At 43.4% G+C, this 13,864-nt stretch overlaps 1 long non-coding RNA gene across 1 annotated transcript in view; it reads left to right on the top strand.

Moving 5' to 3' along the window:
• Positions 1-12,796, top strand: part of LOC108396846 (uncharacterized) — a 35,549-nt gene extending 22,753 nt beyond the window's left edge. The window contains exon 3 of the long non-coding RNA XR_005056981.2: positions 9,114-12,796. This is a non-coding gene — a long non-coding RNA (uncharacterized lncRNA). The remainder of the gene's footprint in view (positions 1-9,113) is intronic.
• Positions 12,797-13,864: the final 1,068 nt, after the last annotated feature.

The following is a 13,864-nucleotide window of genomic DNA, read 5'->3' as shown; positions in this document are numbered from 1 at the left end:
TGTGCTTCTAAGATGAACTTTTGAGAGGCGCTGGCTCACAGATGTGGAGGATGCCACTTAACCTCTCACATTCATCCAGACACCAGCAGCCCCATTCCCACACTCAGTTCCTATTGTGACATCAGAGACTTTTGCCTTATTGGGGTCCCTGAAGCCACAGATAGATAGTATAGTCTGGTGTTAACAGGAACCTGAGGTTGAACCTTGTCTTTGCCATTTGCAAACTGAGTGATTTTGAGTATGTTATAACCCCTCCTTAAACCTTAGCTTCCATATACCTCTCTGAAATGGGGATACTAATACTTACTTCCCAGGGTTGCTGTTAGGACTTGTGTAAAGCATCAGACTAAAACTTGGCTACACGGTAGTTACGCAGTAAATGCTGGCTCACTTTCAAGAGGTTGAATCAACTGTGTACTCTTAAGAAGTCTTAATCAGGACTCTTCCTCCAGGCACCCTAATATCAGATGCTGATGTCAGCCCAGGACTCGGGTGAGGAGATCAAAGACCCCAACTGAAGGCCTGAAGACAGCATGTAGCTGTGGACATTTTGGCTTCATATGTCAACATTTAAGAAGCTTCTTTCTTTGTTAATGTATGTATGGTTCACATCAGTTCCCTTAAACAAAATAATTCCCTATGGCAATAGTTACTATTCTCTTTATTCCATAGTCCATGTCTGTCTCTGGGGGAGAAGAGAAAGAATTATTTAAGCTATATACTATCAATATAAGCCTAGAAGACCAAGTACCCGCAAAATGTACCCTTAATCCCATGATAATTTGTGAAAAGCTAAGGCAGCTACACAAGCATTTTCTTAAGATGTGGAAAACAAAGCCAGAGGGAATGCAACTGTAAATGATATTAATTTAAAACTAGTGAGATTCTTGGGATATGATATCCCCAAGCTCTTGGTAGTGTTTATGGCTCACCTTCTACATCTGGCAGAGCAAGGGCATCGGGCTTTGACAGCTTAACTGATTCAAGTGCATTTCATCCTAACATGGGAATACCTCATCCCCACTTGGAGTGCATAAATTCATTAAGTAAGGTTCTCCTAAGACTCCAAGATTGTCTCACACACTGTTTCTGCTTATAGCTTCACAGTGGGTACCCAGTTAGGGGTATCAGCACCAGGTGTGTGGACAGCTCCTTTCCCAGGACTTTTTACTTTAATTCCAGAGACTGGCCGGCCTCTGCCCATGGTTCTGATCTGAATTCCCTGCCTTTCTTACTTTTCTTGCCACAGCCTCAAGCATTCAGGTTAAAGTCCACAGGTTTGACATTTAGTAATACAAGAAAGCACGTGATTCCCAAACAAACTGGGTTAGACAACATATTTCAGAACTTGCTCAGATAAAACAAACTTCCTAAATCTGTTATCACTGTCTTCATCTTTTTAGGAAATGTTGCACAGTCATCCACTGAGGCTAATTATGACATAAAGTTTCTATTTTGCAAACAATATAACTTTTGAAAAAATTTTAGTGTTCCCCCACTAGGTTGAAATTAATGTCATTTATAGTTCTGATGTGAACCATACATTAACAAGGAAAATAGCTTCTTAAATGTTGACATATGAAGCCAAAATGTCCAAAGCTACATGTTGTCTTCAGGCCTTCAGTTGGGGTCTTTGATCTCTTCACCCGAGTCCTGGGCTGACATCAGCATCTGGTATAAAGGGAGGGGGAATGGAGCTGGCATTTACTGAGCACTTAACTGCCTCTGTTAGGTTCTTTACTTCCAATCATTCATTTTAATTTTAAGAGACAAGTTTCATTACCATAATTTTCAACTGGAGACACCGAGACTCAGTAAGGTTAAACAAATTTACCAAGTGTCACACAGCTAGTTAGTGGTGTGTCCCCTCCTTGAAGTTTAGCCTCTGTATGTGAAAGTGGTCTAAATTCCAAGCTTGTATCTTTTTTACCACGTTATTTTTACCTAGGGAAGAAGCCAAGACCTGGTGGAACTGTGCCTAATGGATGGGAAAGAAGGTGGCCTTGGGAAATCAAACTCAGGAGGCAGGCCAGAATCTGAAGGCAGCATGTTAACTCCATTGCCTCTTTTCTGTCTGAGAAGGACATTTGGTGAAAATAATGCTCACTTTCTTCCACAACCAGAAACCCATCACTTGTAGTTACTAACAAAACATTTATCAGTAAGAACAGCTCTGCCAGTAAATGAAGGTGATATCAATTCTGAATCCGTCCCCCTATAGAGAGCGCTGGGGCACTTAATATGTCCCAAATGAACTAGTTACTCACACCACTCTACTTTTTTTCTTATCTTCTCTGTCTCAGCTATTTCGCTGAACCAAGCTCCAAATCTGAGATCCATATTTATGCCTTCCTTACACCTGTTCTCCTAATCTTACCAAAAGCTACTGGTTAGTGTTAATCTTTGCAACTCTTCCATTTCTCTCAATTCTACTGCCACTGCCCTGGTTCGGGCCATCATCATCTCCTGCCAAGACTATTGCAGTAGCTTCCGAACTAGTTTCCTTGCCTCCAGTTTTGTCCCCCAGCCATCTGTCAAAGTAATCCCAAATGCAATGCTATGTTATTGCCCTACATTTAATGTAGTGAACATAGTGGTTAAGAGTGAGAGCTCTGGAGCCAGACTGCTTGGGTTTGAATCCCAGCTCTGCCATTTACTGTGCATCCCTGTACAAGTTACCTAATTTTCTTACACTTAGTTTCTTTATCTGTAAAATGGGGATGATAATAATGGCACCTACTTCAAAAAGTTGTTATTGAGGATTAGCTAAAATAGTACCAGCTGTTGCCTTATTTCTCTGGCACCGTTTATAGCAAAACTCACTATATTGAAATGAAATAGTCAAATGAAAAGACAATGAAAGAATTGTCTTTACTGTTCCCAGTCTTTCTTTTATCTTTCTATTTTTTAGAAAACTTTTTGTCATAGAAAATTTTAAACGTACACAGAAGAGAAAATGGTTTAATATATTCTCATATGCCCATCACCCACTTTCTAATAATTACCAATTTAAGGCCAATCTTTGTATTATCTCCCACCCCTTCTCCTGGATTATTTTGCAGCAAATTACAGACATATAATTTCATCTGTAGAGATTTCAATATGTACCTCGGAAAGATAGGAGCTCTTTACCAAAACTCTCAAAACTATATCACATCTGAAAAAATAACAGTGATTGAGGATCACTGTTAAAAGAAGTTATAACCACATATCCAACCAGTGCTGAAATTTTCAATTATTTTGAATGTTATGCTTTCCCCTATTCTTTGTTTGAATTAAGATCTAAATAAGGGTTACTGGTAATTTTTTGATTTACCTTTAAATCTCTTTTGATTTGTAAGTTTCTCCTCCATCTCTTTTCATTTTTGCCAAGCTTTTGTTGAAGAACCCAGCCATTTTTCCTGCACAGTTCCCTATAGTCCTAGCCTACCTGCTCCTCTACCCCTTCCCAGCAACCACTGCCACCCTATGCCCCAGAGGAAGCTTTGGTGCAGGCAAGGGGAAGGTCAGAGTCAGGCAGATGTCAGAGTCACCTGTGGTCCAAGTTGCAAGGCAGAATACTGAGTACTGATGGTCTGTATTTGCCCTGCTAGTATCTCTGCTTCAGGAGTGAACATTAAATAGCAACTAAAAAATACCACTGACTGGTGCACTGGAGAGAGACTGCAGAGGGAAGTAAACTTTTCTTGCTTATGAACAAGAACCCCACATTTTCACACTGTCCTGAGCCATGCACAGCATATAGCCAGCCCCGTAGTGCACAATAAATATTTGTGAAATGAATGAATAATATGCATAAAGCTCTCAGAAGTATCTGGTTTGTAGCAAGCATTCACTAGAAGTTAGCTATTACCAGTTATTGCCTTATTAGTGGCCATTTCTTGCTTTAAATTTAATACCCAAGTTACGTCCAACTTCATATATTTTTCTCCCCACTTCATAATGTTTCTGGTATGTGTGGCTTTGTTTTTTGCCTTCTCTGCTGGAAATTCCTTCTCTTTTCCTCTCTTGTACTTTCACTTACATGGCTACCACTCAACTCTATTTTCCCTTCCTCTAGGAAGTCTCTGTTCCTCCTGAGTCAGATTCTCCCCTCTGTGCTCCCTTAACACTCTCTATTCTCTTCCTCTTTCAGGCTTCAGTCTTTCCAAGGTGGGTTTATGTCTGAGGGCCCTCCAAAGTCCCAGGACTTCATTTGGAGGGATTTGGAACATGCCTGTGCGCCCAACCAGTTTAGTTACCTATTTTGCCAGGACAGAGCTCTCTTTCCAGCACCCTGGCCCCTGAGTTGAGTAGCTGCTCTTCATCTACCACATGCCTTATCTAGAGCTATACTGATTGCTCTGTCTTAGTACCCAGAGTTCCAGTAGGACAGGGACTTGACTGAATACAACCTGCTATTGGGATCCTGACACTCAGCTTAGTTGAGAGAACGGACAGTTCTATTTAACATTGCATTTTCTTGCGTCTAACCTTATACATTTTGTTTTTTGTGCATACTGTTTAACATCTCTGAGCCTGAGCATATTCATCTGTGAAATGGGGATAAGAGTGTTTATCAGGCATGGTTGTTAAGAAATTTAAATAAAGAATGCCAGCCCATAAGGGAGTTTTGAAAATGTCTCCTCCTCCTTCTGCCAGGCACATTATTAGCTACTGGCATAGACCCTTCCCACTGGCATAGATCTCCTGGTTTCCGTGCTGCTGTGAACACTTTTAAGCTGCCCTAGCTCCAGCCTGTATGGCACACTGTCAGTGTTCATGACTATCTCCCCAGTAGGTCTGCCTGGCTTCAGAGAAGGAAAAAAAAAATCATTGTTTTGGTTCAAGTGTGATAAACAGTGATTGACAGGCCTGAAAAAGAAGCTGTTGAATAACAGGGAAAAAAAAGCCTCTAATTATTCCCCTAAACCTGTCTGTTATCCCGTCTGTTCAATTCATTCTTTGACAACTGCCTTCACCTCCCTGCTTTAACTGTTTAGGAATAAATTATTTTGAAGAAATGTGTTTTCAAATAAATTTGTTAAAGGTACAATGTTGACATTTGGGAAGCTCTATATACTGAACCTGAGCTCCCGTGCACTCCATTGAAAGTCTGTGAATCACTCTAACTGGGGAGCCGTCCATGATGGCAGCTAACAGGGATGGCCAGGTTCAAAGGGCAGCTTCTGCTCTTGGATCCTTCACGATTAGATGGGTGACCTTTGGGCAATCCTTTACCCTCTTGAGACACAGCTTCTTCCTCTGTACAATGGGCACACCTCTCCTACCTCTTGGAATAATGGATATAAAAGCACTTTGGAAATGCAAAGAATGATTATTGTTATTACCTGGTGCTCAAAATACAGATCAATTCAATGAAAGAAGAATACTAGCTGTCTGGGCTGGTTGCTCTAGTTCCTGCCCTGGGGACTCAGTCTCTGACCTTGGCCTGTCAACCAGGATTCTCTGCATAAGTCTTCACATCTCCGTAGTGAAGAGAGCCAGGAGCCCTTCAGGGACTTTCCTAGGTCTGGAGCTGGGGCAGGGGTTTGGTTGAGAGGAGGAAGGAAGGAAGAGGAAGGCTTCTGGAGGAGGGAGAAGGTGGGAGAATCCAGGATTTGACTGTGGGAGTTCATAACCTTATCATGGCTATTGTTACCCTGGCCATATCACTCGCTCATCCTCCCCATTGTTGCTGGGCCTGGGGGTTACCCTGATGGCCATTGTCAGCAACATGCACAAGGTTCAATCCATGAAGCAGGCTCTCTTGGTAGCGAATGTATTGTGTTCATGTGAAATTCCCAGTGGGTGATGTAAGGAGAGGGGCCTGAACCAGAAACGGGAGTTCTTATCTAATCATAGAGTCTGCTTTTTAGAGTTGGGCTGATAGCCGAGCAGCAATCCTTAAAAAGGGCTTTAATCTGAGCATTAAACTAATAATATTAATAAAAAACACTTTGAGCACTACTATATGTCAGGCAGATGCCAATCAGGGGGGTTTTCTGTCCCTCAAAACATAGATAAAATAGGCTATTCTCCACCGGGCCAGCTCTGTAGCCTGTGAAAGTCTAAACTCCTCCTGCAGATTTTTGTGACTGAGAGATGTGTGCTCCCAGGCCCATGTCTGTCTTCAACTTTCTTTCTCTGTCCTCTTTGTGGCCTTCTTTTTGCACCACACCATTTTAGACATGAAATTCAGGGCACTTCTTGCATTTTCACAGCTAAAACTTCTCACATCAGCATTCACATGGTTATAGTGTGGGATGGAGAGAGACTCAAAGGGAGATAGCTGTACACAGTGCAACTAAAGTTGCTGTTTCTCTCTTTCTTATCTCCCTTTTCCTTCCTTCCCCTCCCATTCCTCACCCCACCCCCTTCTCCCTTCCTCCCCTTCTGATCCTGGTTTGCTTCGAAACCTCCACAATGTTCCTCTCTATATATATGAAAAGTAATTTCTAAATGCAATGTGGTATCCCGGGTTGGATCCTGGAGCAGCAAAAGGGCATTTAGTGGAAGAACTGGTGAAATCTGGATGGTCTATAATTTAGTTAGTAGTATTGTGCTGTGTTAATTGCTCAGTTTTAACAAATGTATCACATCGATGTTAACCTGGGGGGAGCTGGGTGAAGGGTATGCAGGAATTCTCTGGATTATCTTTGCAATTTTTCTCTGAATCTAAAATAATTCCAAAATAGTTTATTTTTGAGAAAAGTACTGTCCCTTCTCCTTGCTGATGTCTCAGCACTACCTCTCATGGCCTCGCCTTCTACCCTAAGCTCCTTAACAGGGGAGTTTCCCAGCAAAAAGATTGCTCTTCCTAATAGAATTTCTAGTGGCAGCTGAGATAATAGAGCTTCCTCTGTCTGCCTTCAAGTGTACATTATCTTACTTAATCTGCACAATAACCCATGTGTCCAGTATTGTTACTCCAAATTTCCAGATATGAAAATTAAGACTCATGCTAACTCAGTTCTAGCAGAGACAGAATTCAAATCCAGGTTTTTAGCCCAAACACATGCTCCTAACCACTGTATTAGCCTTCCTGCCTTTTCTCTTGGTAAGAGTTGTACTCTTAGATCAGCATTTAACCTCTTAATTTCACCAACCAAGTTGTTACCCCACCAATCATATCCTAAGTTAATTAGTCATCCAACCATCCATTGATTAATTCAACATTCATTGATCATACCATCCCGTGTGCTGGCTGCTTACTAGGTACTAAGGTTCCAGAAATAAGACATGATTCCTGCCTTCAAGGGGCTTTAGTCTGATAGAAGAGACAGGAAAACAACTTCAATATAATTAGGTAAGTCCAGCTATAGAAAGGTGGAAACAAGGGGCGATAATTGGGAGCTATGAAGGAAGCGGTCGTCTGTACCTGGGGCTCCAAGAAAGGCTTTATGAAGGAAGGAAGGCTTAACTTGAATCTTCAAGGATGAACGAAGATTTTCCAAGAGGAATCAAAAGTAAGGATAGGACGCTGCAGGCCAAGGTATCAGTATGAACAAAGGCATGGAGGTGTGAAAGAACACCCAGGAGGTGTCAGTACTGTGGCCTGCTGGGCACTCAGGGTGTGGGAAGGTCATGGGAGGTGAAGTCACGGAAGCACAGCAGCCAGATCATGGGGACCTTGGGACTTTCCTAAGGATATTTGACTTACCCTGTAGATGACAATGGAGGAGCAAGGATGAGTTTCAAGGAAGGGAGTGACATGGTTGCATAAACGGGTCTGGCAGTTGTGAGAGGAAAGATTAAAGAGGCAAGTGTTCCCACGTTTGCCAGTACCTTGACTACTGACCATCATAGCCTCACGCGTGCCAGATGTAGGTAAGCCTGGAGTTGCTTGTGGTCATCCAGAAGCCCAACTGTAGCAGCAAAGGAAGAGGTCAGTACAGACATAGAAGCAGAGCTGAGTGATGGAGAGAATGACAAAGTCCCTCAGGGACATTACTTGAGCTCCTCAATGCAGAGGTGCTGAAGCCACCACTAACCGCACCCCATCCTCCTGAGTTCTATGAGCCAACCAATCTCCTTCCTGGATAAAGCTAGTTGGAGTTGGGTTTCTGTTCAAGTTATCCAAACTCTCTGTGCTTCACTTTCCTCCTCTGTAAAATGGGGCTGATAATATGACCTACCTCACAGGACTCTAGTAAGAATTAAATGGGATTTTATAGACAGAAACAGACCTAGCTATATACATACAATGCATAGTACTGTGTCTGGCACATAGAAAGCACTCAATAAAGGTTAGTTATTATTATAATAATTATCATCATCATCATTATCATTATCACTAAACTGCTGGGCTTACATCCAAAACCATCAATCTGAGCCTACACTCCCTGTTGCTAGCAGAGGGACAGCTGTACTTTGCATCAGCTTGCTCTCCAAAGGCTCAGGATTTGGCAGTAGCTGGTAGAGCATTTTAATGGGGCTCAGTGTTTTCATTTCTGTCATTTTGTTGTACCTGCCCCCTGAGGCAGCTGAAGTAGAGAAATCCCCAAGAAGAAGAAATAAATAAAATAAGAAGCTGTGATGAACCCCCTCATTATTCTCCAAGTTCAAGCCGTTTTTCAGGGTATCTTTCGGTAAGCAAGCCAAGACTTGGAACCCAGTGGATCAAAGCACAGTTTGTGGCCCCTGGAGGTGACAGATTGGGTGGATGGGGGTCAGGAGGCATTAGGGACAATATGGGGAGGCTTAGCAGCCAGCACTGGACAACAATACATTCTGGAAACAGTAGTTTTCAAATTCATATAACAGCACGGAGATCACCCATCAGTTAGAGCCACAGATATTCAGAAGCCATCTTAGAAAGCTCTAATGATTATTTTTAACTACACATATCAGACAGCTGGGCTGTCTCCTCTGGCAGCTCTGTCAATCTCTGCAAATCTGAGTGAGAGTCATGGAAGGTGACAGCAGCAGAAATGGTGGCCAGAATGGCATTCCTCTTGGGTGGGCAACAAATGAAGAAAAATCCTTAGACTAAGCAGACCCACTCTAACCTAGCAAATAAGAAGCCCCTTTCTGTTATTAGTGGTCATCCAGGCCTTCTATCTGCTTCAGCTGTTGACTGATGAAAGAATCTTTCGAGGTCCTAACCTGTTGTTTTTGTCTCTTACCTTCAGGCCTGCTCTTTCACTGGAACTTAAAGATGACCATCAGTATCTCTTCTTTGACCTGTAGTGGTCTCAAGGGTGGCCCTGCATCTCCAGTTAGTCTGCCTTGGATAACACCCTGACTCGCTGGAACCTCATCATGCCTGGGTCTTTCCTGACCCTTTTACCACCTTCCTACCAAAGGGGCACTGGACAGTTTTCCTACTCTTCCTTCTTCCTCTCCTGCAGAAAGTCTGGTTCAATGGGGCTGAGCTGAAAACCTGGCATCAACGTTTTAACAAGTACCTTAGATGATCTGGTGCAGGTGGTCTGTGGATTATGCATTCTGACACACTGCTTCACAGCTTTCATGAACATTCTCATCCTTATCTCCATTACTTGTAAAAGGAACCCTTTCTCTTTAGAAACGGTCTTTTAGATCATACAGAGGAATTAGTTCAGCTTGCAGAGACTTGGTAAATTTATTATCTTCCTGAAGCCAAGTGAGACCACACAAGAGCATGTGACATGACATCTCAAGTTCATTGATAAAGAGACTTCACAAAGATACTATAGAGAAGATTTTGCCACTGCTATCTTTTCCACCTCTTCTCCATTCAGTATCCTCTGCCTTATAAGACCCCCTATCCTGCAATGAGGAGTAAGAGAGAAGATAGACAGTGGTTGCCTTTCTGGCCCTTATATTCTTTTAGGTTCCTCACAAAGGATAGTGCCCCTAATCTTGCCCTTAATTCCAGGGTTTTTCACCACTTTAAGCCCACCATTATGCTTGAAGACCCTCAGCTTACCTACATTCTATATACTAGACAAGGCAATTGGGTTCTTGCAGGGGACCGTTAAGTACTTGAGATGAAGAAAAGCTAACTTGTAGTAGACTTAGCATGAAACAAAAGAGACAAGAGAGCCACCATGTAAACAACAGGCAATTCGCGGTCATTCCATCATGAATTAGAAAGGTGAGATCCTTGCTTTAGACACAGAGAGAAGGGAGCCTGGTAGTTTTTTGCCTGTTAGCATGCTTTACTCCATTTTTGTTTGATGATCAGCTCTCCATGCAGTTAAAATTCTGTAGTGTTAGGCCTCTGTGACTCATAACACTCAACTATCATGTTTGATCTTTATGAGTTTTGGGCATAATTAGCTAATTAATTAATTAGGCAAATATTCATTAAGCCCTTACCGTGTGCCAAGTGCTCTGCTGGGTCTTCGATATATACAGATGTGAGTACATCCTTGTCTCCATGGAGCTTACAGTCTAGGGATTCAATCCTCACAGGGAAAACAAGAATCAGAGAAGCCAAGCCACCTGCCTAGAGTTGCAAAGCCATTGGAAGCCAAGTCCCCTGTTCTTTTTCTCTACAGAACTTGATTACTGAGATCATGATCTCTTGTCTTGACATCTTGAGATACAAGTACAGGGACAAGGGCTTTGAATGGCTCTTCCTGCAGCAGACTCACCAGGTGCTGACCGCCCCCTCCATCAATGCTAACCACCCCCCTGCTCACTGCTTTTCTGAATTAGGGTCACTGATGCTTTCTATGTAAGTCCCAATTCCTTCAAACTTACAAACCAGTCCTCTGGTCATGGGTTTCCTCCCTGTGCCGACTCAGCACGCTGACCAGTGGGCTCTGGAATTCGTCTTGCTTCTGAAAACCTGGTGTGCTTGGGAGAAACCATAGATTCCTGAATTCTCAGCAAGACAAGCTTCCCTCTTCTTTCTTTTTTCCTTCCCTTCCTTTTCTTTCTCTTCCCATCTTTTCCTTTCCTTTCTCCTCCATCCTCCCGCCCCCAACCCCACCGTGCTGGCACTGTTCTGATGACCAGGCTTCTGTCGGGGGAGACCTGCAAAGGACTCTAGCTCTCTCTGGGAACTCAAGCACTCCCCTAAATCCAGCTTATTTGATTGGGGTCCTAACAGCCCAGCTTAATTCTTGACAGGTCTTTTCCCGGGATAGGGAAAAGGGATACTAGGGTTTGGCCTGAGTTTTGCTGTGAAGAGACAGGTTATCTGAAGCCAGGAAGTCTACACCTATCTGGATTCCTTCTGCCATACTTCTGGGAAGGCTTGGTGGCCCAGGCACCCTAGGTGAGTGTGAGCTGATCATTTTGCCTCCAGCCATGTGGTTGTCCCAGGGGGCACTGTAGGGACAGCTCCCCCAACTTGGTCCTTGCCCGTTCACACTTCTGCTTGCTCCTTACCAGTCACATGGCTGGGGCCCCACCTCACTATATATGGCGGAGCCTGCTTGAATGAGGTCCAGGATGAATTTTCCATGACACATTCATCCTCTTTTGCCTTGTGATCAAGTACATGTGTGTTCCACAGAGATGCATAATGAGACCTTCTAGCTTATGCCAGGGTCACTCCTGGAGGCACATTGCCTTGTTATGGTGGCCATTCCCAGCTGAGATACCACAAGATGATGTTTGCACATCAGCAGCAAGAAGAATTAGGAATTAAATGACCCAGGGTAGGTAAAGCTCTTTGCCTGGTATCAGAGATACAGGGAACAAGGACTCAGCAATTCATTCAGCATTGGCCTTAAAGATCAAGTGGATCTAAGCTTGTGGGAGCACAGTTCACGAGCCTGACTACATCTGGCTAGGAATGAAGTGAAAGAGCAAGGGATTCCAATATACTGTTTCCTTTTCCATCTTCCATTTATTATTATATTTAGAATTTCTGTGGGACTTCCTGCTTGTCTAAGCAACCACTTATCCAGCCCTTCCAATGATGTCTCCCCTTTGCTTTTCACAGGCAGTTTGGGAAGATCCTTAAAATGAAACACATCTTCCTTTTTCCTAAGGCATCCCCCACCTTTCTCAACTCATAAGAGTCAGAGTCACTGCAAACTGGGACCCAGCAGACAAAAACAAGGGGTGTGCATGAACCATCATGGTAAAGAGAACAAGGTTCTGGAGGCAGATGGTTTTGGCTTTATATCAGGCCCCTGCTGTTTACTAGCTATGAGATATTTACTAGCTACTAGCAGATTACTTCGTCTCTCTAAGCCTCAGTTTCTGCATCTTTCAGGGTGTCTGACCCAGCATTTAGAGTGGGTTAAACAAATGACAGGCATCAACTCTTATTCTATTCTGTTGGTAGGCAACTCAAATCCAAGAAGGAGAGATGATAAAAGCTATTATCTAGAGAAGAGGCTAAGTTTCAGGAAATGTGCATGGTTATTTGGAGGGTAGTGGTGGTAAATAAGTAGTCCCACTGATTCTGTCCAATACACCTCCAAGGTGCCCCCCAGTAATCTCCACCTCCTGGTGTTCATGCCCTCATGTAACCCCTCCCCTTGAGAGACTAGTGACTCAATTCTAGCAAACAGAATTCAGCAGAAGTGATGGGATGACACTTTTGAGATTTGGTTATGAAAAGACTTCACCTTGGGTGTGGTTTCTCTTGCTCTGTCTCTGATCACTTGTGCTGGGGGGACTCAAGCTGCCATGTGTGAGCTGCCCTGTGGGCAGGCCCATGTGGCATGGTGAGGAACTAAGGTCCAACCACATGAGCAAGGTTGGAAGTGGGTCCTTCAGTTCTAGCTGAGACTTCAGATGAGACCACATCCCTGGCGAACAATTTGACTGCAACCTCAAGAGAGAACCTGAACCAGAGGCACCCAGCTAAGCCCCATCACAATTCCTAACTCAGAGAATCTGTGAGATAATAAATGTTCTTATTTTAAACTGCTAAATTTTTGGTGTAATCTGTTATACAGAGATAGTATGGCATCTTTGCTACCTGGGCTTTTAATTTAGTTGTCTTCTGCCTTGAGGTTTCTCTGAGGGCCCACTCAGCTTGGCGATAAATAGAACTGGGAGACTGGGGTGTATGGAAGGCACTGGAGTTGCAGGAGAATGCCTGGAGCCGCAGAAAGTAATGTCATGATGATCTCATCCCTCAGAGAATGGCTATGAAGGAACAGAGGCTGGAGAATAAAGCCTCTCTGTGGTGCAAGTCCAGCTGGTCTGGGCAAGGCCTCAGTGCCAAGTTTGGGCTGAAAGTGTTAAAGACTGTGGACTTCCCCTTGGCAAGGTGGGGGTTCCCAGAAGGCACAAGGGACAGGATGAAAAGTGAGAGGGAATTGAGGCAGGAGTGCAGAGATTAGAAGCACTGTTGTTAAGAGTCCAAAAGACCAGGCTCTGCTATTTTCTTTTTGTGTGACCCTGAACAAGTCGTTTAACCTCTCTGAACCAAACATTTAAAAGAGAGATGATAATAATCCACTCTGAAGGGTTATTTTGAAAGTTAAATGGAGTAATGTAGGTAAAGTTTTTAGCAGAATGCAGGTGAATAGTTGATGATGTTGTTATTCCTGATGGGTCCCAAACTGGGGGGTCTTGTCCAGACTGTTTCTGCTAGGGTCTGGGTGGGTGGAAGGCACCATCAGGGTCTTCAAATGCAGGATTGTCGAGAGCAATTTGATGAGCCTCTCCCTCAAAAATAAGTTCATGAATTAAAGGCCAGTGGAAATACCAAGATTCACCTCAAAAGGGAATCAGAAACATAAGAGAATTCATGTGAAAAAACCGTGTATTCAGTTGAACATGGGTAAGCCTTCAAATATAGCACAACCCCAATTTGACATAAAGAAGCTCTTACAGACAGCTCATTCTAAGAAGTCAATGAGAAGGTTCTCATTTAGAAGCCATGACTCATGATTCTGCAGAGAATTCATATAGGAACAAAACCCAGGGGGGTGAATTCACACCTCACTGTTGTCAGCAATTTTACACTGAAGAGGAGAAAGTA

Source organism: Manis javanica, chromosome 4 (genome assembly GCF_040802235.1).
Source record: "Manis javanica isolate MJ-LG chromosome 4, MJ_LKY, whole genome shotgun sequence".
Lineage (NCBI taxonomy): Eukaryota > Metazoa > Chordata > Mammalia > Pholidota > Manidae > Manis > Manis javanica.
The sequence above is the reverse complement of the archived record's forward strand: the minus strand, read 5'-3'. Positions and strand labels throughout refer to the sequence as shown.